This window comes from Mixophyes fleayi, chromosome 11 (genome assembly GCF_038048845.1).
Source record: "Mixophyes fleayi isolate aMixFle1 chromosome 11, aMixFle1.hap1, whole genome shotgun sequence".
NCBI lineage: Eukaryota > Metazoa > Chordata > Amphibia > Anura > Limnodynastidae > Mixophyes > Mixophyes fleayi.
Genome location: NC_134412.1, coordinates 58,488,308 through 58,515,659, shown reverse-complemented (window position 1 = coordinate 58,515,659; position 27,352 = coordinate 58,488,308). Strand labels below are relative to the sequence as shown.

At 41.9% G+C, this 27,352-nt stretch overlaps 1 long non-coding RNA gene across 2 annotated transcripts in view; it reads right to left on the bottom strand.

Annotated features, from left to right (window-relative positions):
* Nucleotides 1–707: 707 nt before the first annotated feature.
* The window catches only part of LOC142107304 (uncharacterized), an 85,218-nt gene continuing 58,573 nt past the window's right edge, over nt 708–27,352 (bottom strand). The window contains exons 1-4 of one of the 2 annotated variants that reach the window (XR_012679935.1): nt 16,020–16,277; nt 14,673–14,744; nt 10,607–10,731; nt 708–946 (exon numbers count right to left, since the gene is read on the bottom strand). This is a non-coding gene — a long non-coding RNA (uncharacterized LOC142107304). Of the gene's footprint in view, nt 947–10,606; nt 10,736–14,672; nt 14,745–16,019; nt 16,278–27,352 lie in introns of those variants that run through there. The other variant, XR_012679934.1, reaches the window with a different exon arrangement.

Genomic DNA, 27,352 nt, shown 5'->3' with positions numbered 1-27,352 from the left:
ACGCACATTTTGGAGCCCCGCCTCCCGTTACGCCCCCCTTGTCCGCAGGCTCCCGGTTTTGAAGATCAGAAAGTTGCTAAGTATGCTATAGAGCCTTGGCGATCACTCGCCTAGCACTTCCATGGTCATTCATAAAGTGATCCAGGTTTAAACTCCTAAACAATATTGAAAGTAAATGACACTGAGCTATAATGTTGATGCAGTAGAATGGACGTGACAGCTTTCCAGTTGGATGTGAACAACACCCTTACACAGCACAGCTGTACTGTAGAAGCATCACTTGGGGTTCTACTAGTTGAGAGGAGGGCAACTTTATGCAAAAAAACAAGTTGGAGTTCTCTTTAAATTGATATGGGAGCCACTGTATAATTATTTTCTTTCTAATATCAAAGAGTTCTCTTTCGAGTATATTGAATGGTCATTTTCTGCTAAATCTTAGTATTCATCACTCATGTGTGGTGCTCTGTGACAGTAAAGCACCATTCTCCCAATTTTTTCTTCTTGTCACCTTTCTTTCACATTGGAGTTTCCCAAGTTCCATGCAGTACATTTTCTCACTTACATTTACCCTCTCATTGACTCAGAGCCCCTGGAAGTTCTTGTCTTTATAACAAAAGGACGCTGGTTTGTGCGTTTGTGTGAGTGCACCATAGATCATCAGGCACAAAGAAATGAAATTAAATCAAGATTTAATTGGGATAGCCATGTTTTATTCATTGTGTTATCCGCAGGAGGAGGCAGCCAGCTGAAGGTAAAGAACGAGTGAGGGAAAGAGAGAGAAAGGAAATATCTTTTGAAAAGTTGTTTCTTTTCTGATTAAATGGAGATAGTTTCTGACTTCAAAGCAGCTTCTCTTTTTCATGTATTTTGCATGATCAGATGAGATGTGTATTGTTCACTTTCCTCAGTCCACAGGTGGATGATGCAGTCAGACTCCCTCAGCATCCTAAGACACACGGGATATGGGTACACAGTAACAATACACACAGAGGTAGAAGTGGGCGCATCACTGTCTTTCTTTAAAAGCAAAGCAAATAAATGTGTGCTTTGTTCAAGTTCAATAATCTATCATTGTTTTACACATGGCAGGGTCTCCTGGAGTAGTGCTGGTTAATGTGAAAAGCCATGCACAGGCACAAAAACTGCTCTGTGATGTTTCGAAGGCTCTGAAGATGCAAAGGTGAAGTGAAAGTTCTATAAACTAACATATAAAAATATTAACGCTATATTATAAAGAAGAAATAACAAGATTTAGCTATGTTTGTACTTTACAGATTAGATAGGTGGATGCAGTGGAATCCAAGCCTTGGCACCAATGGTCCAGGAATGCCTTGGGTAGCTTTGGTTAATTTTTGTATCTTTTTTTTTTCTGTATCCATATATGGATACAGAATATCCATACATGGACTTGCCCTGATGCATGAGTGGGTCAATGGGTAAATGTCAGTGTGAGGATACCGGATTTAAAGTAACCTTCTACGCCGTACAGCTGGCCTACCTGGTAGCTACCCAAGGTTCAAAATCACCCAGGCAAATATCCAAAATAATACAAATAAGTTTATGTAACAAAATGGTAGCACAAAACAGCAATAAACATATTTAAATAATAACTTGCAACAAATAACACTACAGTCTGGCACAGACAACATACAGGGTATAATGAAAACACCTCACCAGTATCTTTGTCATTTTCAGGGACTGCTGTCAATGAATCCGATCTTATCCCCCTCTCTCCTTTAAGCCTACCAGCAAATGTAGCAGCCCTAAGTCACTGCTACACCGCTTTTGGCAGGCACACAGCTCGCCAAGATCTGAAGAGGTAGATCAGAGCAACGGCAGTACTCCAGGGACCGATTGTTGCATTCCTGTCAGAGGCAGAGATCTATATCTCAACGCCAGCCTGACTTCAGCTATCACTTGGTAGTGAATGCCAATTTGTTGTCCTGTAGAGCTCTCTTTTAAGCCCAGAAATGACCTCATCAGCAATTCCAGGACCTGCCTGATTGGTCCTTTTCTATGTTTACCTTTTCACAAGTAAACATACAGCCAAAGAGATAGTAGATAAGTCACTCCTGATTTATTTAGGACAGGCATTGTTCTGTGGCTATACAGAAGAGTTTGTTTATCTTTTTCTCAATCGTGAATGGTCCAATGAATCGGGGTCCTAGTTTCCTGCAGGGTTACCTCAATTTGATGGTTCGTGCAGACAACCATACTCGGTCCCCCACTTTCAATAAACACGAACCATGATGATGATCAGCGAAGGATTTAGATCTGAGAGAAGCTTGACATATTGTGGAGTGCACCTTTTTCCAGATAGACTTTAACCGGGATTTAAAGGCAGGCGTCCTGGAATCACCAACGGAATCAGCAGAAGAGAAAGAGTTAGCTTTCGGGTAGAATGGCAAGAATTGTTATATGCAAACTCCGCCCAAGGTAAGAGAGAGGACCAGTCATCATGGAGCTTGGAAACATAGATGCGCAGAAATTGTTCCAGGGATTGGTTGGTTCTTTCCGTCTGACCATTTGATTGAGGGTGGTAAGCTGAGGACAAACTGATCTTGATCCCGAAGGAGTTGCAAGAGAACCTCCAAAACTGTGCAATAAACTGGGACCTTTGCTCCGAGACGATGTCTTCCGGAAGACTGTGGAGATAAAAAATATGTGCAATGAATAAGGTGGCCAAGCTTCTGGCATCCGGCAGCTTGGTTAAGGGTACAAAGTGTGCCATTTTGCTGAAACAGTAAACGACCACCAAGATGGTGTTATGACCCGAGGGCCATGGGAGGTTGACAATAAAGTCCATTGAAAGATGGAAACAGGGCATTCACGGAGCAGGCAAGGGTAGCAGTTGACCAGGAGAACGGTCCCTAGAGGGTTTGTTTCTGGCACATTCCGGGCAGGCGCGGACATACTTCTCCACATCAGAAGATAAGGTGGGCCACCAAAGCCAGCGGGAAACTACTTCGATGGTCCTATGGATTCCAGGATGACCTGCTGAGCGGTTGTCGTGGCATTTACTGAGGACAGACTTTCTCAGATGACCCGGAACAAACTGTTTATTAGCGGGTGTCTGGGCTGGAGCAATCTTCTGGAACTGGTGGAGTGTGGACCCAAGACCAATATAAATGGAGGTCGAGGAAATAATAGGTTGCGGGTCAGGAGGCTGAGGATGGCATGCCACAAAGCTCCGAGACAGAGTCAGCCTTGGTGTTCTTTGAACCTGGACGGAATGTGATGAGGAAGTTAATCCGGGTGAAAAACAAAGCCCAGTGGGCCTGTCAGGGATTTAGAGTTTTGGCGGTCTGAATATACTGGAGGTTCTTGTATTCAGTGAAAGACTTTGAACTTGCATTTTTCCAATTTTGCATAGAGGTGGTGTTGGCACAGCTTCTCCAGAACCTCCTGAACTTGTTGGCGGTGCCGAGACAAGGATTGGGAGTAAATTAAAATGTCGTCCAAATAAACCACCACAGTTCTTCCCAGGAACTCACGTAAGACGTCATTGATGAGATCTTAAAAGACTTCCGGGTCTTTGCACAACCCGAACGGCATCACCAGATACTCATCCGTCTTCCACTCATCACCCCTTCTGATGCGTATGAGGTTATAGGCACTTCAGAGGTAAATTTTGTAGAAAATGGTGGCAGATTTGAGTTGGTCAAATAGAACATAAATTAACAGCAAAGAATATTTGTTTTTGACCGTGATCTTATTCAGGCCGCTGTAGCCTATGCAGGGTCTCAGACTGCCATCTTTTTTGCCACAAAGAAACATCCAGCTCCTACTGGAGATTTGGAGGGGCAGATAAATCCTTTTTTTCAGATTTTCCTCCACGTACTGTTCCATAGCTTGGGTCTCTGCGACAGATAATGAATACATACGCTCTTTGGGCAATTTCGAACCGGGCACAATGTTAATAGCACAGTCATAGTCAAGAGGAGGTGGGAGAGAGTCAGCCTTCTTTTTACAAAAGACATCACTGAAGTCCTGGTAAGGTGCAGGTAACAATTCTGGATTGGGCTGTAGAATCATAAGAGGTAGGGTCAAGCATGTGGAAGAGCACTCTGGACTCCAATGGATGATCTCCCCCTTTTTCCAATCAATAATGGGATTTTGACTTTGTAGCCAAGGATACCCCAGAATCAATGGAGCAGAGGGACAGGTGATCAGGAAGAATGAGAGCTCCACCATATGGAGAGCTCTTACAGATAACTGAACCAATGGATTCTTAGCGAGTATTCGGCCCCAACCAAGGTATTACCATCCAAGCCGCAGGCGGTAATGCTTGTACCAAGTTTGTCTTCAGGAATACCAAGAGTTTGTAGAACAATCTCTGAAGACTAGGCGTGCAGGGACTAACAAAAAGTTTTCTGAAGAGATTACTTGAAAACCTAAGCGTACTTCTCCACCAGTGCTTAGGTTTAGGCGTTTGCCAACTTGATAGGACAGGAACAAACTAGGTGGCTCGATTGGCGACAATGCAAACAGAGTCCCAGAGAGCGCTGTCTGGAACGTTCCTCAGGAGGCAGACGGTAAGCACCCAACTGCATGGGTTCAGGGGTGTCCGGAAAGTTAGAACCAGACTTTGGCAGTGAGGAAGGAGATATAGATGACTCCCTCTCAGCTTTTCTTTCTTTGATTCGGCGATCAATATTGATTACAAGTTGCATTAAACTTTCAAGTGAGGTGGGTGCAGAATACTGGACAAAGGAGTCCTTGGTTTGTTCTGTAAGGCCTAAGCGGAACTGACTCCTCAGCTCCAGATGGTTCCACTCACTATCAGTTGACCACCGCCAGAATTCTGCACAATACTCTTCAGCAGAGCGGCGTTCTTGCCTTAATTCCCGGAGAAGGGACTCAGCTGAGGCCACTCTGTTGGGGTCATCATATAGCAGACCCAAGGCCTGGAAAAAGGCATCCACGGTTTGTAAGGAGGGACTCGCTGGTGGAAGGGTGAAGGCCCAGGACTGGGGATCGCCCTGGAGTAAAGAGATTACAATACCGACTCGCTGCTGTTCAGAGCCAGAGGAGCGTGGACGAAAGTATAACTTGCAGCTCTCCTTAACTTTGTGAAAGGCGGCTCTGCTTCCAGAAAATTGATCGGACAGGTTCAGTTTCGGTTCTGAAAAGACGCCAGAGGTGGCCTATTGAAGCTGTGGGTTTCTGGAGGACTCTTCTTGTGCTGACAAGCGGTGAGATAAGTTCTGAACAACTTGTGACAAGGTCTGGATCTGATTTGCCAGGACCTGGGCTGCAGAAATATTCGGCTCGCTGTCATCCATGACAGAATTACCTCCAATCTTCACTGGCCGGTTATAATGTTATGGCAACCAGTGCGGCATAAACTTGTAGAACTATGCAGAAGAGGTCTTCACCTATAGCAGCCGCCTTTTCTGTAGAGACTAGTTATGCTCACAGGTCTCCGGATGACCCCAGGACTTACACTCAGTGTAGTACAAATTTATGTTCACACGGCAGTGCACAGGTACAGGAGGTAATACACGGAGGAGAGACAAGCCAGAGATCTTCGGATTGGACAGAGCACCGGTGAAGTCATCAGGGTTAGGGTCATAGGCAATAGTTCAGAGTCCAGGAACAGGCAGAGGTCATACACAGAGAAATCAATCCAAGGTTCAACACCAAAATAGCACAGGAGCAGGCAGCAGTACTGAGACAGGATGCTATAACTGGCAGTGAGGCTCAGCCCTCACTGCCTTAAATACTTAAATACTACAGATGACCAATCAGGGCAAAACCCTGTAAGTGCTCCCAGCACTTGCATAATAAATTACTGGCACTGATGGCACTGAGCCAATGAGAAAGCAGAGTGTCCAGCAGCATTCCTAACACTAATCAGCCATAATTGGCTGAGCCTACATGGCCCTGCGCGCGCGGCTGTTTGACAGCTGGCCGGGTGCTGCGGCAGGGAGCCTGAAGCGTCCCGGTTGTTGCCTAGGCAACCAGAAGTCATGGCGATGGCCAGGACGCCACCAGCAGGGCAGAGAGGGATGTAGCAGTGACGCGGCCGCCGCAGCTGCTGACACTAGTCTGCAAGATAACAATACATGCTGGCAGACATTTTAGCTACTTTCAAAATAGAATATAGTCTAAATATTACTGAGAAATATGGGGAATCAGAGGGCTAGAGAAAGTATTTGTTTTTATAGTATAGTTTTGTAGGAAACGAGGTGCAGACAGGTTGAGGCGATATTAATACCTCGTTTCCCAGTCAGTGACATAATCAGTGTTGAAAGGGGGTGTGTATTGCTAAGAATATTACTGCTGCTGACTGCATAACTGCTGCTGTTTTTATTACATATTACAGCTGGGTATATTGCTACATTTGGTCATATTACAGTATATTACTATTGAGTTGTTTATTAATGGATATTTTAACACTGTTGCTCATACAGACATAACACTATTTGCTGCAAAAAAAAAAAAGTTAAAAGGGAAGGGTTTTTATAGATTTAGATAGCACTCTACATGTAGACATCTCACCGAGCAGTTTGGAGAGCTCTCTGTTGAAAAGGAAGGGACAAAGGAGATGGAAATTGGACATGTGAGATATGTGTATTACTTAAGTTTCAGGAGAGAGGTTGGTCTAGCTGACAGTTGTGTTATAAGTGAGATCAGCAGAGTAAAGACATCATAGGAATTAAAGAGAGTGAGAGAGAGGGAGACCTTGTAAACCAGCATAGCAATTTGGGAAGGGGAGACAGTTAGAGAACCTTGCCCAAAGTACATGTATGTTTGTATAATCCTCCAGGTCTGGCCAGCTGATTGTGCCGGGTCAATTATCTACTCCTCAAACCACTAGCTACATTTTTAGATTAGAATTTATAGGATATAATTTGTACTATCACTATATCTTAAACACACTCAGGATTTGTTGCTAGAATTGGAAAATATTGGACAAGTTAATGGTAATGAATTGCTGTGTGGTATAGATGTACAGAGCTTGTACACTGCCATATAAGGAGGGAATTCAGTGTGTTGAACAGGTCTTAATACATGAAAATTGGCCACCCAGATTTGTTAACTTTTTGATACTGATGTTGAACTTTGTTTTAGATTAATAATACTTTAGGCTCCAAAACTATTTTTAACTTCAGAAACACGGGAATAGTATGGAGGCTAATACGTCTCCAAGTTATGCATTTTTTTTATGTCTAACAGAGTAAGCTGTTTCTAGAAGGTGAAAATATGCTCCACTTATTGGACATTGGAATAGTTATGAATAACGTTTGTATGTTGTTACAGAATATGCGTTTTTATAAGCAGTAATTCATATGTGACACTAGCCTGATAGAGGTAAATTCATAATACTGCTTAGTTAAAAAGGGCTACATTGCAGTGTATGATGAAGTACATAGTGATGTTATTATCACTAAATAACCGTCAAAGATTGTGATTAGTGGATATTTTCCTATATATCTTAACCAAAGTACTATTGAATTGTATCTGATGAAGAGATTTTTTATTTTGAAGCGAAATGTGTTTTAAATGCTAGCCTCTGTGACTAAATACATTTACATAATGCTATTAGGAACAGGCGCGGGCTGGGAGATGTCAGTCCGGGGGGCGCACAGGCGGCCGCATCGCCTGTCATGTGATGCGGCCGTCTGTGTGCTGACGCGGCCGCATCCCTTGTCATCACATGCGGTCGCCGGTGAAAATGTGTATATTGCATCCAAGGGGTGGCCGGCCTACCCCCTATTTCCCTCCCAGCAAATAGCCCCAGCAATAAAGAAATAGTATTTACATTTCATAAATATACCTATTTCCCGCAACCATCCCTGCCATTAAATAATTCATAGTCACATTTAATAAAGAGATCTCATTCTCCCCAAACTCACCCCCACATTTAATAGCCCCCAAGCCACCCCATCTTAAATTAATAGTCCCCACTATGAAATTGCCCCACCATCACCCCACAATCAAAATAGCACCCATTAATTAAACACCACCTACCTCACACACACTACATTGCCACAAGCCCCCTGTGCCATCACACACACATTACTATGCCCTTAATCATCACCACGCTGTGCCTCCTTATGATCACACTTTGCCCCTTCAGCATCACCCTGTGCCCCTTCATCACAATCATGCTGTGCCCCCTTATGTTCAAACTGCGCCCTCCATGCTGCAACCTGCCCCCCATCACTCTGTGCCATGCTGCCCATCCCTTCATCACACTGTGCCATGCTGCCCACCCCTTCATCACACTGTGCCATGCTGCGCCCCCTCCCCTTTATTACACTGTGTCATGCTGCGCCCCCTCCCCTTTATTACACTGTGCCATGCTGCTTACCCCGTCTCCATCACTGTGCCATGCTGCTCTCCGCCTTTCCTTCATCACTGTGCCATGCTGCTCCCCCTCTCCTTCATCACTGTTCCATGATGCTCACCCTCTTCTCCATCACTGTGCCATGCTGCTCCCCCCTCTCCTTCATCACTGTGCCATTCTGCCCTCCCTCTCCTTCATCACTGTGCCATGATGCTCACCTCCTTCTCCATCACTGTGCCATGCTGCTCACCCCCCCCCCTTCATCAATCGGTGCCTTTCTTTCTCCCCCCACTTCTTCATCACTCTGTGCCTTTGTTTTCCTCCTATTGCCTCTGTTCCTTTACTTATCTTTGTATTGGCTTCTTTCATTTCATCTTTTGTCTTCTGTCTTCTGTCTGGGTCCTCTCTGCGCCACTGCCAACATTCAGTGCAAACGGAGCAGACAGGAAGGAAGAGGGACGCCAGTGCCATGATCACTTGAGTATGTGTATTGTTTTTTGTTGCTTCAAATAGAGCCTGCTCTCCCCCCACCAACGAAGGGGGGCAGAACCATCCCCCCAGCAAAAAATGATAGTAAAAGAAAAAATATAAAACATTTTTAGATTAAAATAAATAAATAATAAAACAAAAACGGTTGGCAGTAAGGGCCCGGGATGGGCCCCCTGGCAGGTCCGTGTCATGGTGATTAGTACCCCCTCTCAGTGGTCCTGGAACTACCATTGATGTGGCAGGTGCCAATGGAGATAATGGGGCCCACTGCATGACAGATGCAGGGGCTCGGGCCCAAGTTACCTCCCCCTTGCCTCTCTGCATTGGGGCCCTCAGCTTGCTAGTTTCGTCTCTGCTCCAACCACACCACACTAGAATGGCCATACTGTGGAACGGCGTAGCACAAGTGGAGCATGAATATAATATCACTGGAACTTTGCACCTTTGTGGAACGTCTTGTTTGACAATAAAATTTAATTTGCACAAAATACCTCCACAACTATGCTTATCTTTAAACTTAACCCTATTCATAAGTGATATCAATAAGCAACATGATTCAGCAAAGTTTGAGAGTCATTGAATTATAGTGACTTCATGCACAACAAACTAGTTTGTGACTTTGGTTTAAATTTTTGCTTTGTAGGAAGATGAAAACAACATCTGAATCACTTATAAATAGAAAAAGATCCAAGTTTAGGGGTTTTTCTTCATTGCAGTATAAGCAACAGCTTGTATGATGAAATTATTGACTCTGTCCCCCAGTTACTAGCCATAATTAGTTCTTTGTGTCCTAGAGTTAAAGATTTTTAGACTTAGAAAGATATGAAAGAGTCAACAACATTGAAGGTACCAGAGAATTGTCAGTTGAAAGAGCCTTCGACTGGAATGCTATGGAGCAGTGAATGCACACTATATTTTTGTAAGATAGCTTGTTTGTTTTCTTTCATCTATGATGCAGTGGTGAACTACTGCATAACATGTTGATAGGAAACAAACAAGGTAATACAGAGGCAGTGTCATACTATGAAACTCAATTACAGCTTTTATGACCAAAAGCTAACTACAAATAAAAACAAATATTTGCACACATCATAATAAAGCTTCTGAGTAAATAATCTGTACTTCTGTGCTGCTGCCAGATGGTAACAGTTATTAGCTGTATTACCTTTCTCCCATGTCTCCAGCAGAGGGCTCACTGTTTTAACTCCGGACTGTCCTAGTTGGAACATCTATTGGCTCTGGACTCTATGTTCCTGACCTGCATGACCAACCTTGCCTAGCACACTATGGGCCTCAGTTACAGTGGCACACAAGTGCGCGTGCACAACGTAAATATACATCTTTGTACAAAATGAATGCACTATGCAGGAATGCAACTTATATCAGCCTTAAGCGTTGCACATATCTTGCATTTATATCTCCTCACACTTGGAGAGGATAATCATGGTTTCTCATGTGCAAGTGCAGTACAGAGAGGACATACAGATAAAGGTAAGCACTCCCCTTTGAGTTGTGTCTTAATTTGAGTAACATGGATTTTTAAACACGTTAACTGAGAAGTAGGTTAATTTGGCTAGTAGGTTAATTGGCTGCTAAATAATTGACCCTAGTCTGTGTCTCTGTCTGTCTGTGTGCGTGTGTGTGTTAAAGAATTTAGATTGTAAGCCCAAATGGGGCAGGGACTGATGTGTGTGAGTTCTCTGTACAGCACTACAGAATTAGTGGCGCTATATAAATAAATGGTGATGATGATGATGTTAAGTTAAGCCATTAAGCTGAAAGGCACTTAAAAGCATTAGTTTAGGAGTTTCAAACACTTACCCATTCAGGGTTAAAGTTTTGCTGATATCCAGTCAACAGGATCCATGGGGAGTGGCATAGCCTCTTTATATTGCTTCCCATGTAATGCTGGGTCTTTTCTTCCTGCACTTTCTCGGATGAAGGAGCTCCCTGGAAGAATAAAATAAGATTTGTCATCTAGTATCCCTTTTTATTTGTTTAAAGCATATATTTTCTTCTGCTGTCTTTGTTATCTGCTTGGCTTCCTTCCTCTTATAATTCCTATGTCTTTTACTGTCCTCTTTCTCTCTCACCTCTGACTCCCCTTCCCCTTATCTCCCCTTCTTGTATATTTTTCCCCTTCTCCCCTTCCTCCTTTTGCCGTTTCTCTCCTCATTCCCCTCCTTATTGCCTCTCAGTTTGCTTGGAAGGATGCCAAGGCCAAAGAGGTCGGAAGCTCCCCCAGCGCGCCTCTCGGATGGGTCGCAGCTCCTGTCTGTCTCCATGTCACGTCCGGTTCACATTCCTTACCAGATCAAAATCTGTTACTCCGCCATCCTATGCCTGACCAGAACTTTGGCCACTCCCCTGGCCCAGGTTTCTCAGTTAACTCTGCATGGCTCCCTGAGGGGCCGCGTTTACCGACTAGCAATGTATTAGATAAGGATTACCCTTCTGTCATTGGGGATGTGGCTAACATGTTGTCTGTTTCAGTGCATCCGGTGATGGCGTGGGCGCAGCAGGGCAAGATATATCTTTAGCAACTGAGAGTTCAGAATCCGAACCAGAAGCAAATAATGCATCAGTGCCAGGAAGAGAGTTATCAACTAAGCCATTAGAATTGACTGGGATGTCCGCGCAGAGTGGTGAGTTTCAATCCGTTACGACACATGTTTCACATACACGTAGCCCCCCGCTTTCTAGCACTAGTGAGGACTCAGAGGATGAAGGGCAGGGTTTGAACAAGCTGTTGAAATTTTTAAAAGACCAACTAAAGTGGCGCCTGCTAATATTAACCCCCTATGACTTTAAAAAGGTCCCACGATTCGCTGTGACACACCAAGCTTGGTGCGTGGCGGCGCAAGAGACAGAATAGATAAAAGATACTATGTAGATTTGTTCTGCCTCATGTCAAAAGCCAAGAAAGACCTGCTTGCGCCTTTAGTAGGGGTGGTATGGATGAAGAGGCATATAGGACTTTACCTAATTGGTTGAGGGAGTTTTGTATTTTTGCTGTCATTTACCTGAAAACCAGGCTGGACTCTCGAGCAGACATATGGAGGTATTTTCACCTTAACCATCTGTTGATTAACGTGGGCGGAAAAGTTTGAAGGTATGAAGAGAGTTTCCGGACTAAGGTCCACAAAATGCATTTAATTCCTTTTGCCTGCAAAGATGTGGAGACATGGATGGCGCTGATGCTTCCATCCGAAGACGCCGTCCAAGCGGTGGTAGGGTCTAGGTTTCCGGGTTCGGGGAGGCACAGTACTCCCTAAACCAGCTAAAATAGATGTTTTGCGTACAACAACGCCTCATGCGGAAGAGGCGAGTTTTGTCGGTACAGGCACGGCTGTTCCAAATGCCGCGGTAACCACTCTGCCAGAGAATGTACCAGAAATTCGGCAGGTGTTGGAAGGAGTCGTTGAGCATCGGGAAGTGCTAATTAAAGCACAATTCCCAATTAATTTAGATGTTTTAAGTACTTGGCTTAGTTTTTTCCCAGATGTTTTGCATGCTAATTTCCTTGTCTAAGGTTTTTGTTACGGTTTTCAACTTCCAGTAGTAGGGGAGATTAGGTCATCTGCGGGGCGGAATCTGAAGTCAGCATTCCTGTTTCCAGGGGTTCTGAATTAGAAGGTTATGAAAGAAGTTAGTTTGGGCTGCATGATTGGGCTGTTAACTCCTCCTCCGATTCCCAGTTTCATAATTTCCCCAGAAGTGGTTGTCCCCAAGAAGGCTGCGGGCAAATATTGTTCAATACAGCATGTGTCCCATCCTCCCGGGTTTTCTGTTAATGACGCCATAGACGCGAGCCATAGCTCAGTGAATTGCTAGTCCTTTGAAGAGGCTTTGCCAATGGTCAGGGCATTCGGTCAAGGGGCTTAATTAGCCAATTAGATATAGAATCTGCGTTCAGACTCCTTCCTCTTCACCCGGAATCTTTCAGATTCATGGGTTTTAAATTAGAGGATAGTTTTTCAATCGATCGCTGCCTCCCCATGGGATGCTCAGTGTCATGCGCTTTTTTTGAAAAGTTTACTCTTGAGCCTTCTGCATGGAGGATCCCTTGGCGTGCTTTGCATGGCTGTCAATGTTGAGTCCAGGAGGGAGCAGTCACACTGACGCCTGTTTTAGCACCAGCCAATGCTAAGGGATTATTCCTTGGTTAGTTTTAATGCCATCTTGGCATTGCATATTTGGTTAAATGATTGGTTGTTAGCTGACTGAATTTTGCTCTTGCCACCAACATTCGGAATTTCATTTAATTTGTTATTAATAAAACCTCGACCTTTGGCCCAAAAGCTTATACATGTCAGTGTTTTTATTTGGTTTAGTTTAAGTTACACTTATAGCATATGAAGGTTGGTAAGGTGTGTGAAGGAAAAGACATTAACCATATGCATTTTATGTAACTTTTGAACCTGACTAAACCAAGTGCAAGAATAAGAGTTGATTATGATGATTGCCACAACATTGTTCTGGAAGCAATTATTCCCTAGTTTTTAGGTTTAGCATATCTTAAGAAGTGTGCATCTCAATATACAGACAATATGTGGTTATGAAAGGACAGCCCTTTTTTTACTGTAATGATACTTAAAGATTACATACCAAAAGATGACTAGCAAAGTGTGAGGATCTGCCACAATACTAGTTACAGGTGGCAATGCACCAACACAAGCCACACTGACTACTACACATTATTTTAAACTTAGCTAAATGTCTAGTCAATTAGGACTAACAGACCTCCCCTGCATGCAGCCTTTATAAGGCCCTCACTCCTACCAATCTCTGTACAAGCAAAGTTGGATTTTCATTACTCTGCTGGTGTTTTAAGAGTCTTATTTTGTTTCCCTCCCGATTCAAGTGGTACCTTCCTGGGAGCAACCAGCACAATGACAAGTAGATTTGACAATGCTAAATCTGATTTTGTTTTTGTTTTCCTATTGAATAACCACAAATTAATGCCATATGTAATCTTTTTATTTTCATACTGCTTAAGCTATATGTATACTTGATGCTTATAGATATATTTGTATGAAGAATAATAACTAGTTGTCGAATGTTTCATTTTCCAGAGACAGTATTAGATTTCTTGACATCTTTTGCCTCCGACAATGTACTTTTCGTTCAAATTGACCAGCTATGGAATGCCATTTTATATAGCGCATGTTAGATGCAAATGTTGCCATTAGGCATCTTTTTTTTTCCGCAACAGGGTTTATTTGTCTTCATGGCCAACTTTCAACTCATTCAGATATAACAATATTTTTGTGGGACAGTTATCCGGATGATCTGGGGTATTTAGGTAACATGCAGACAATATGCTGTTTTGAATTACCATGTCTTATCATTGGTGTTTAGTAGGAATTGACCTTATAAATGAAGCACTACTATACGTACAGCCAGGATTAGCTTCTTCTTTTTTTCTTTTTTGCAAGCTAGTTTCTGTTGTTTTCTATGTCTGCTCTTAGATTTAGTAACCTGATTTGTACATTCTTAAGAAGAAAGAAATTCTAAAAATAATCCAAAATAAACAATATCATGAAATTCAACATTCGGATATAACAGATGTTGGACTTCAACAGCAATAATGTTTCAAAATGACAGGGAAAAACTTCTGAAATTCCCCGTTTCCATGGAAACCCTGCATAAATGTGGTCTGCTTTATCACATGGTAGAAAGTAACGAGCTCTGTAAACAGCAGGGAGACTGTAAGGGTATGACAGGAGTTAGAGGACCATCCCTGCCAGCAGGAGTTGTATTTTTTGAGAAGGAAAGAGTTGATGTGGTAAATGTGTTGCTTTTATCCATTCTCAGAAGATCCCATCAGACTATCACCACTGTTCCATATAGATTTAAACTGCACTAACGTCTCATATTCAAAAACTTGCCTTAATCCAGACTCTTTAAAGTGTAGACTTATATTTCATGTTAGCTGCATTTGGCCAGGATACTGAAGCTATGAAAAAACAGAGCATGAGAAAGAAGCAAAGTAAAAGGGGAACTTGTATTTATGTAAATTAGTATTACTTAAGGACAAGATGTAAATTGCACATTTTCTATTTTTGTAACATATTCCTGAAACGGGCAAATTAATTGTACCTGCAAATTAGTTTGTCAAATTTAAAAGCAGATCATTGAAAAACTGAGCTTGATCCAATATGATTCAGCAAGGCTTCATTTTTTTGCATTTGCATTGTTCGATCACCATGTGTCAACATAGGTCTATGCCCATTGCCCTCTTTTGGCAAGTGCCTTCATGCAGATGCTTTAATCAACCATTTGCTGATTTTTGGCTTGAGATGTGCATGATCATCCGGGTAAAAGAGCAAAGGAACTTCAAAGTCCTGAACCTCCAGCTCCCCTTGAAATGTGCTCATACTCCTCTTTACACCTCCAAAACTTCCTGTCCACCTTGTACTTTCAATCTTTTCAACCTTATCCACATCTCTCCACCACCCTTCCAGGGGCGCACGGAGGATTGTCGGACCCAAAAAACCCCCAAAAAAAAAACAACCCGAGAGAGAGCTGCTGCGCATGAGCATGCGCAGCAGCTCCGTTTCGTCAACTCTGTCCTATACAGCAGCCGCGGCGCTGTCTAAGGAGCGTTCGCGGCGGTGCTGTATACACTACAGCACCGCCGCGGACGCTTCTTTGACAGCGCCGCGGCTGCTGTATAGGACAGTGGCCACTTAGTTAGCGCAGGGGGGGGTTTCTAGAGATTTAGAAACCCCCCCTGCGTGCGCCACTGCCTTCAGTCCCTTTATCTGTGCACTCTGTCTTACAAGGTATGTTTGTAACAATCTCACATCAATCCATAATCTATTCATTTCAAAATCCATTAACCTCTTTGCCACTACTGAAACCTGACTTACCTTCACTGATACTATATTAACTGTAACTATCTCTCATAGTGGACTTTCCCTCAGCCACACTCCTAGTATCAGAGATAGGCAAGGTGGTGAAGTAGTCATCCTATTTTCTCCACACTGCACTTAGAGTTGTGCTCCTGAACCCTCCCTCATCTTCTTCACCTTAGGAGTGTATACTATCCACCAATTCTCTCTTCTCCACTTTTGTAATTTATTATTCCCCAGGTCCAGTTCCCTAATACCTTGACATCTTTGTTGCCTGGCTCACTTACCTATCATTTAACCTGCCTACTCTCAAATTAGGTAATTTCCACATTCAAGTTGTCATCTCCACTGTTTCTGCTCCCACAACATTTACTTACCTTACTTTCTCCTTTGGTCTCTCCCAGAGGACTTCATCTCCCACTCACTGAGATGGACACTACCTTTTCTATGTCTTCTCCTTCTGTTAGATCTCTGGTTTCTCCAACATGGCCTTCCTACTCCCAAAACCTTATTTCCTTCAGTTTCATCTTACTTCATTCTTCCCTCTACACCTAAATCCAAACACACAGCTTTATCTAAATGTTCTTGACCCATTTCATTTCTCATTTGCACTAAAACTATTACTCTCTCCTATAATGACCCTGTCCTGCACTGATCTGGCAACCGATTTGTATGACAGCATGGTGACTTCATAGATTCATCCTATTCTGGCACAAATTCTGTGCCCCCCCCCACACCCCCACACACACTGCATGTCCTTATCTAGTCAACTTCTTCAGCCTATGTCTCTCCACTGATAGATTCCCATCCTTTGGTAAACAAGTGCACATCTCACCAATCCTAAAGAAACATTTTTTTTGCTCAGCCTCTCTATCCAACTACCACCCAATTTATCTCCTTTCTTTTGCCACTAAACTACATGAGTGATCTAACCATCACTCTTGCTTTCTATCCTCTGACTTCCTCGCTAAGTCTCTGCAATTGGGCTTCTATCTCACAACATTCCACTGAGACTGCACTCACAAAAGTGATAAACAATATGATTATAGCAAAGTTTAAAGGTCACTTCTCCATACTCATTCTCCTGAACCGTTATACTTCTTTCAACAACATTGATCTCCTTCTCTCCTGCACAAACTTCACTCCAATGTTCTTTGTCACACAGTTCTTTTCTGGTTCACTTCCCACCCATCCAGTTGCTGTTCATTGTATATATGAGTCAAATACATGATACTATGAACTGCCTATTCCATGATTGAAGTTCAGAAAATCATGAAACACTGAATCACTATAATCCATTTTATAAAAGTGGGGCAGAACTTTATTTTTGATTATTTATTTAGTCACACCTTTCCTTACCTGAGAATGATATGTTGGGTCATAGCAGTGGTGAATACAAAGTATATCAGAAATTATAACTAAGTACCAGTGACTATTCACAAGAGTTTGAGGATGAGGATCATGAGACCAGTAGTTCTGAAATGAGATAGTTATCCTGAGAGTAATGACAAGTATAAACATTTATTATTGTACAGGCTCATAGGTAGTCAGGTGAGAATAAGAATGTACCACCAAGTGATAAGCCTTAGTGTGACACAAGCAAAAAAGTAGCAAATATGCTCAGAAAACCTCACATAACTAAGTAGACTAAACAAGTAAAGAACCTGTGGTAATGCAATAATATAATGTAGTGCTGATGTATCCTTATCCAATGGTTTCAGAATAAAAAAAATAATAAACTGTGGCAAGTACTTGTCTGTTATTTACATGCAAATCAATCAACATTTGCAGACTCTGATGACATAGAAACAGAATTTGACGACAAATAAGAGCCAGTTAACCCATCTAATCTGTCCAGGTTTTAACTTATGGTAACCTCAAACCCTATTTGGTCTTTAGTTCTTTGTAATAAGGATCATACAATGCTATGGCGGCTAGTTCTTTATAAACTACAATATTGCAAAAAAATCATCAGAAAACTTCCCAATTCAAAGATATAAAGCCATACTTTCTTAAAAAAGACCAGTCACCTTTTCAAGCCATTTATACAAAATTTTTGGACTGTGCTCCTTCTTGGGTTGCAAGAGTAGTTCTATTATATAGGGGCCCTTCCCTATAAAACGTGCTAACATATAAAAATAAATAAATAGGCGCTCATTGACTATGACCATGTTGTGGCTAAAATAATCCCTAGAGTCAATAAATATGAGGTTTCATCATAACACCTTTTCAAGACGAAAATCAGAGTGGCATGAAAAATATGGCAATGGTCAAGTGCACAGTATGTGCACAAAAATGTCATTTGAGGTCACCAGGTAAAAAAGCTTGGAACCTTGGCTTTTATCCAACATATGGATAGCATTATACTCCTTTTTGAGAGAGACTAGCAAGACCTGACAAAAAAGATGGCACTTTTAAAACTAATTTTAATTGTATACCTAGCATTGTTGCCATTGCGGCATCAAAGCTGTGACTGATAACAATTATGAAGTGCAAACTGTAGTTTTTAGTCATTGCCACTTAATGTTTGTTTTAACAGGAAAATTGCAAGCCAGCTGCTGGCATGGCCGTCAACTATCAAAGCTTGAAATAATGGACAGAGGGGAAAAGTACAGCAGTGCACACCCTAGAGCACTCTCCCTAAAAGCATGCTAAGCAAAAATTATATATTTAGAAATTATACCATTTAAATTCTTTGTAATTTCAGAACATATGGCTTTTGCAAACCATGATGGCAGGTACTGAGTCCATATTATTTTTCAAACAAAGCTGTACCCACTTTATATTCTGACACTAAAAATATAATAAATTTAATCTTTTAAGCCCTCTCTTTCTACTTTCTCTTACTGTGTTGTACTGCCTGTTAATCCCACAGAGATTGCAGTTAATAGGAAGTGGGTGGAACCCAACAACCGAGCACATTACCGCATCCATATTACACCCCAACCCAGGATGGCTGCCGACAACATGGGGTCCTTCAATCAAAGTAGCCAGCTCTTTGGCTATTTCTTGCTTGGCTGATTGCTTTTAAAGAGGGAGATCAAATAACATACTGTAACATCCCTCTACAAACTACAACTAACCAAAGCAAAAATGTTATGGTTCTTTGCAGCCTCCCAGATTCATTGGTTGCTTGGGAAAACAGGGACTTCAAGAGGTGTCCACTATGCATAAGATTTATGTCTGCTGCGCATATACTTATACTCTTTACCACCTTCTTTTTTCGAAATTATTTAATGTTTATTGCACATTTTAAGTATGGACATGAATCTAGAAGATACATATATTTTGACTGCCTTTCAGTGGCGATACATGTGTATATATACATGGCCAGTCTTGCTCTTGATCGGTTGTCTAGCAATGGCATCCATTATCCCTGATATACTATTACTATTCTTCCGGTGTCTGCCGTTTACTAAGCAGCTGGTGTATATTAGCGGATTATCCCTGCAGACAGGCAGAATACTCCTGTTCATGATTTTTGTAGTAATTAAAGGGGCTGATCTGTAGGCTTCTCTTATAGACTACTCACTCTTTATTAAGATCTTTTCCCCACTTCCTGTCCCTCTGATAGTTTAGTCTGACCCAGTGTGCTGAACTCAGTGCTTACTATTGTGATTCTCTATTGTGACCTGGATTGATTAATGGACTTGCCTTGTCTGCTGCCTAGCCCGTTTTTTAGATTCTACCTTTGATGGTCGGTTTCCTGCCCTTAACCTCTGCCTGTTTGGACTGCTGCCAGTCTGTGACCTTTGCCTGACTGACCTTACTGTTGATTATTGATAACCCAGTGCTACTAACTTATGACTGTTACTATACTGTGCCTGCTCGTCTCCTACGGTGTCCTGCCCACTGCCTTAAAATTACTCAAGTTATTAAGCCGTACTTCTATGAGTTAAGTCCTGGTGGCAATTGAGTATTTGCAAACATAAAATGTTCTACAAAAAGGGGGGCTGCTATAGGTGAAGACCCAGTGAAGCGGTTCTAGAAGTCTTATTATCTGATGGGTGTGATTATCTGATGGACTAAAATGACATGCAAAAAATATCTTCCAGTTGGGAGACACCAAAAGGTGCAAGCCAAAACTCTAAAATGAGATAGAACTTAGTACAATGTCGAGGATTTATTTAGTAAATAATGTAATCAGAGAAGGTGATGAAGAAAGGGGTAGGATTTATGGTTGGCAGACCTGGTATAGTATGCATTAAAAATAATTTGTTTTTTGTGTAGATAATTCCAGATACAACCTTTGATGGTAGACTTTTTCCTGGCAAAGGTACTAATTGGGCTCTAGAGAAAAACATTGTGTCATTGATTCTTGCAGCCTGGCAAACAGTGCCTATCATCCCATAATAGCCCCAAGCTTGGAGACACCGCCAAAGATAATGTGGCTGATTCAGCTGCAGCATCAGACACTGAAACTAACACAGCTGCATATAAATCTATTTATGCCAATCCATTGGACTACAGGTTTGGCAACATTGCTTTGGTACACATTGTTAAAAGCCAGGCCAAGTGTAGTGAAGGGCATTCAAGAACCTGTTGTTTTTTTGTTGTTTTTGTAAGGAAAATAAATTGTTAGTAATATTGCCGATATCAGTATGGTGCTGCTCTTGGGGGGCGCACTGAGAAAAGGATGAGGTTTCTGAATAGTATAGTAATGCTAGACCTGGAGCCTCCAATCTTCCTAGGAAGCATAAGTGTATCTCTTGGCTTTGCCAGTTCTCACCATGCCAAGAGTGATCTCACTCTTAACCACTACTGCTTATTAGTGCCAATTGTCCCTTCTATTTAGTCCACAATTTATAACAACTTTGCATCAGGAGAAGATGGACCATCCCAACTTGTAGTTGTAGGATTGCCATACTAGTTTATATCTGTTAAGTAAATCAGATAAAGTTGCTGCATGCTGAAATGAATAAATGTCCAAAAAATTATGCTGAACAGCTATTTATTTCAATAGCTACAACATTTCAGGTCGACCTAGGTCCTTTTTCAAGCAGAACAAATAGCCACTTTGTTCTGCTTGAAAGAGGGCCCAGGTAGACTTGAAACATAGCAGCAACAAACCGCTTTTCGGCATAATTTATTATAGGCATGTATCCATTTCAGCATGCCACTGCCTTATTAGACTTGTTATTTTGATCTGTGCATTGGCATATTATTATTATTATCCTTTATACAGTGACAGTATATTACACTGCACTTTACAGAGAATCTTTAATCACTAACGTGAAACCATGGACTAGTGGTGTTTACATTATCCACTACACACACCAACCCATACAGATACAAACATGGGGAGAACATAAAAAACTACACACAGTAAACAGAATGCAGACACGTATATTCTATATTACAATATTTTTTACGTAGCCATAAATGCAAAGTTCAAAATATGAATTTAGTCTACTTTTTCATCAGATCCTTATTACTAGAGAATTAACCTGAAATGGCAGAAGGCAGAGCCAAAAATAAAAATATCCTAATATCTTCCTAAATTTTCTACTGGATATTAGTGTAACCCTTTAAGGCTCAATACAAAGTTATGTATTAGATCAAATAGCACGGTACATGCAGCGCTAGGCATCTGCAATGCAAATGTCCTTTTGTGATGTCACTTTTCACTGTTCTCTTAAAATTGGAAGAGAAAGGTTATTGGAACTGTCTGTATTTGTACTTTTTAATGTAGTTCCTTTCTCACCAGAGTGTGATGTTGGCATCTATTGCACTTGCACCTATATCTTGATCCAGGTTTCTTCATGCTTGCTCAGTGTCTCTTATGCCTGAGGGTTCAAATGGTTAAAAGTTGCCCTGGCACATGCAAGTTTGAAAACAGTCTAGCTCAGTGGTCGAAGTGGAGATTTATACAAATAAACCACTGTTCATTTGAATAGCACCACAGATTCTGTAGCACCTGACATAATCATACACATAAAACATACACAAAAAAGCAAAGTTAATAACATAGGTACATTTAGGCAGAATAATAAATGTTTGGCTAAAATTAACAGAAATAATCTCATAACATACAGAAACACAAATGGGACTACAAGTAAGATGGTGTGGACAGATATGAGACATAGGGTAAAGGACTCTGACCGCAAGAGCTTACATTCTAGAGCTAGGGGGTAATGAGAGATAATAGTGGCAGATGTGACATTAGGCTCTGTGGTCCAGGTGGATAGCAGAAGAGATGGAGGCTAAATGGTCCAAGCTGTAGGAGGGTAGAATAAAGGGGTGATAAAGGGATGGGGGAAGGTAAGGTAGGATAGGAGGGAGAAGAAGATGACCGTACAGGATATAGAAGAAGGGGGATGTGCAGCAGAGCTGGGGCACATAAAGCAGCACTGCAGGTGGATGGATTTTCTAGTTCATAGTTTACCCTTCATGTGGGATGTGTTAGACACAGTGGTTGATGTATTTGCATAGCATACAGATAATGACTATAGCCAAAGATACGAATAATATTGGCCTCCAGAACATCTTTTGTTACTTAGCAACCTGACAACCCGGGGCCCCATGGCGGTGCACAGGGTAGTACCAGAGGGATGTGCTTGGTGGACAGATATGTGACAGGTTATGAGTTAAGGGAATGCAGGGCTTTACGGCAGCAACTTGTGGTCTTCTGCCTGCCTGCACGCACCTACACAGCTGGAATACCAGTACGGCTGGGCATCTCTGCCGCTGACGATCCAAAAAAACCCCATTACTTTGCAGTATAGGGCATGCTATCACAGGACGCTATACAATGACACAGGAGCAACTGCTGTGTGCTCACCACTCGCATCAGGAGGTGGTCAAATCAGGCAAATAGCATTGTGGGGGAGGATCCAAGGAAGTATCGCATGTGTGGAGGGGGAGGTAATCCCAATGGACACCATGGGAGCGGCAGGGCAGAGAGCTGGAGGCTGACAGATGCCTCTGATCGGATTGGCATAGGAGTAGGGATTGCATCAACTAACAGAAGGTGGCATAGTTATACAGAAGGGGAGGGGGAAGAGGGGATACACCCAGCATAAGGCACACAGAGGTGTCAATCAGAGCAGTGGGAGACGAGACGGTATGGCATACCACCATTTACTGGTCCACTTCAAGCACTAATCTAACTGCCAATGACACAGACATAAAATTCCAGACACACCACAATTGTTGGAATCATTTCCACCAGAAGATTTCTCCATAGGTGCACTCTTTTATTAACTCCTTCAGTACATTACTTTTGTTGTAGAAATTAAATAGTCATCCTTATTCCTCCTGCACAACTTGTAGGGCAGTTCTGGTTTCAATAACAATTAGTTTAATATAGAATGTACTGCTCTGGAATCCAAGGCCCTGTCTGACTCTTGATTCTCCTGGGCTCTGTAATTTCACAGCGCTCTCACAGCTTCAGGCATTTTGCATCTTTCAGGCTCCCTGGGCTCTCTCCAACAGTTCCTTACAGCTCCAGATATCTAATTGCTCTCAGATTCTTTGGTCCAGAGGAAGCTCTGCAGATATATAAGTGACCGATCCCCCTTGGGAGGTTGGGGGAGAGAGTCATCTTCTGTTTCTCAGACAGGGAGTGTAGAGTTGGGCTGTGACAGACACATCCCAGGCCATCACAGGAATTGCAGAGCAGCAGCTGGTGGCCTCACAGGTTAGAAGCTGATGGCTGCTGGTCCTTTATGTCAGTGGTTAAGGTTCAGTGTGGGGGCTCTGCACATACAGTAAAAACAAGGGAAGTTTCCCTTTACAAGGCAGCGCCGCATTAAATTTAAGCGCTGAAGACGCCGAACTCGCGGGTGTTGAAGAACCCGGAGCTTCATACATTTACCCCCTGGTGATGCACACCTATGCGGCACTGTGGGCGTGGACTATTGGTAAGCTATTGGTAAGATATTTTTACTACATTGATGTTTTGCATCTTTAAATGTATTTCCTTCAAAAACAAAGCACCTAATTGGTGCAAAAGTTGCCCCACTGAAATTAATGACCAATGCAAAATCTTCAGCACCTCAGAGGATGTGTAAAACATTATGGCGCAAGTGTAAAAAGAATTTCACTAAATCTGGAATTTCTTCCCCAAATGCTCAATCTCTGCCATTTATACTTCATTTCAATTTTTGTCCTACAAAACAAAATCTTGTATTTTCAACTGGGAACAGCATGCAGTTGTTTTCTGAGGCTACTTCACATCTAGTTCCTCTTATTAGAAGGTTAAAAAATTCTGCACCTCTCTTGATTCGTTGATCCATGTGTTTTTGGATACAAACAAGTGCAAATGCTCCAGAAGAGGTGAATGACCATACAAAAGAAAAGAGACGTTTACACTGCTTTGACAATTTTTCTGTTTTATACATGACAGACCTGAGTCATTAAGGAGATCAAAGCATAAAAAAGGAGTAACTTTGCACCTACGCAAAACCATACTGCATTGGAGGGGGAGGTACATTTAAAATGTGGGGAGAGATTTATAGTTGGGGTAGGACATGTCCTAGATCAACTTTACATTTCAGTGTAAAAATAAAGCTATCAAGTATTTGTCTGCTCCATGAAAAAACAACCAGTATTTAAGTTATGTGCAATATAATAAACTAATTTGCACCACTTGCATTGTAACATGGTTTGTCCCAGAGAACATTTACTCCTTTTTTTGCCTTACTTTCCGTAATGACTGAGGCCCAATGTGTCACTGCATCTCTTTCCCATAGGCATTGTAATACATTTAAGAAGTGCTGTTTAAAACTAACACACTCTCTAAATAAAAAACTGTACATGTAATTATCAGTACACTTGTCTATTCCTTTCATACCTCCATCTAGTGTGATTCCTCTTGAAACAACACTATTGATGTGACTCTCTATCTCCAGCGTGACTCTCTATCTTATGCCTTTGCAACGTGACTCTTACTCAGATGTAAATATCTCTTTCTTGATTCTCTTTCCTTTGATCTGCATCACTGACTAGGTAAGACGTCTGCTTCTGTAGATCTGCCAAACTACATCAGGAGAGTGCTGGGTGCTGATCAGATCCCTTTAATGTTGCCCTTTCCAGCTTACTTTCACAAACATTTGATCTAACTCCCTTTTATGCGACCCTCTTTTTGACTCATTTCCCTCTAGATTTTCTTCCTTGCATAATTTAGGAAGCCACAACATATACTGTTGGGGTGTACATCATAAATTTGTCTTGCATGAAATTCTTTGAACTGACTCTAATGTTCCTGTTGCGGATTTGATGTTGTTTGATCTGTGTTTCTGATGTTGCTTCTGAGCATGTGACTCCACCTAAAATGATTTTTTTTTCCGAGGTGACTCTCGCAAAAGATTCTCCCTTTGAGGTGACTCTCATAAACAAATGATACATTATAGCATCAATCACTATCATATACTTCTCTCCTGTTTTTTTTTGACAGTCATAAATGACAAATTCCTTTACATGACTGCGATAAATGTCATGTGACTATTGTGACTCTGATTTTTAAATGTGACTCTCCACAAGACAGTAGCATCATTACCAGACACAGTAACTGTTAGCAGGGTGCTCATATTCACATGCAGAACTGTTTACCCACATTACTAGCCGCACCATTCATATTTTCTTACTTGTTTCTGTGATTTATTGCTGCCCCTCAGTAAATCACAGTACTGCCATTGATCTGAATATATTCCCTTTGCTCCGCCGCATATATTGTATCAATCATCCCATATGGGAATTAGAATTTTTGCTAAATGATAAAATATCAAAGAGAATGCTGAAAAATCTCATTACAACTGCAAGTCAGGAACCCACTCCCAGAAAAATACTGTATCTCATTAGTTATCTGAGTTATGTAACTGAATCAAGTACTGACTTTAAGAGCTGACTATCTACAGTGCAAGTAGCTGTTCATCACATCATCATCAGTTATTCATATAGCGCCACTAATTTCGCAGCGCTGTACAGAGAACTCACATCAGTCCCTGCCCCATTGGAGCTTACAGTGTAAATTCCCTAATATAGACACACACAGACAGAGAGAGAGAAAGAGACTAGGATCAATTTGATAGCAGCAAATTAACCTACTAGTCTGTTTTTTGAGTGTGGGAGGAAACTAGAGCACCCGGAGGAAACCCACGCAAACACGGGGAGAACATACAAACACAGATAAGGTCATGGTCAGGAATTGATCTCATGACCCCAATGCTGTGAGGCAGAAGTGCTAACCACTAAGCCACCATTCTGCACCTCTTCCTCTTTACAGCACATATTATATAATGTTTCAACTACAGAGTCATATACATGTCTCGTGTGGTAAAATCCATATTACAGAAATCAAGAACATTCAGTATCCATTATTTCTATAAGTGAGTAAAGCATTATGACTGAGAACTGAGCTGTATTTATTTTAAAGAGGTTGACATTATATATATATATATATATATATATATATATATATATATATATATATATATGTAGAGCCACCCTACCACCCATCCACTTAACCCCTATTTCCTCCGCTCATTTACCCCTCTCTCCCATTGCCTCAACCAGCTCCTCTTGTGCCTGGTCTGTCAACCCTCCCTTAGGATGTAAGCTCACATGAGCAGGGCCCTCTTCCCTCCTGTCTCCTCACCTGTTCTTCTGCTGCATGCTTATTGCAGCAGCCTGCCTGGAGTTTCTGAAGTATTGGTATTTTTGTTTCTTGTTCTGTACTGTTTCACCCTGTATAGTCTACTGTTTGTACTGTGTACGGCGCTGCGGAAATCTTGTGGCGCCTAACAAATAAATAATAATAATAATAATAATAATAATAGAGCTGAGAATTAAATCAGCATCTCTATTAAAAGTGTGCTACCTCCTGCCTCTTGATGCATCTTTTATCCCTTTCTGTTTTTTACCCATTTGTCTCTTCTTTCTTCCTCTTAGGTGTTATGTGCGTATTGTCGCTAACCAATAACGATTGTCGAACCTCGATTTGTCTTTCCAACGCACAAAGATTTATTCGCAATAAGTAGAATAATATGCTCAAGCGAAGTAATAGTAAATACAGCCGTTACTTATCGCAGGTGCTCTGGATCCAGTGCAGTCATTCAATCCTGAAGTCTAGGGACAAGATGAGGATGGAAAACCCCAATACTGCATAGTCATGGGAGGAATTGGAAATTTAAGGTTTTCGACCAAGCCAAGTCTGCAAATTTTTTGAATAGTGTTCAGTGGTGTAGGACTGGAAAGAACATAGCAGAGATTTGACAATATTAATGCTGTATGTACTGACAGTCTGGATGGAGGCAAAATTGGGATCCATAGTGCTTAAAGGGGCACAGTTGGTGGATAAAAGGGAAAAATAGGAAGTGCTGAACTAAAAAACGCGATGAGGAGTCAAATGCAATTACAGAATAGGATGTGGTATAGGTTGTATAATTTCTTTCTGTTGTGGGCCTAATCGCTACTTGTGACAGCTCACTCTGTTGCCCTTCCATCCCGGCTGGTTGCTAAGGATGGCTCCTTGCCACTTCCTACAGTGAATTTCACTTCCATAGTTTATTCAGTCCCGGTTGGTTGATAGGCAGTCTAGAGGCTGTTCACTATTGGTTTTTGCAATCATGTGGCCAAGTCTAACACTGCAGGGGGGTGGCTTGTTTCTGGGAGTCTCCTTATTGAGAGACATTACTTTAAATAACAAATAGGGTCTCACCTCTCTGCTGGTTATAGCTTTATGCCTGCTCCTCATTTACTTGCAGTTTTT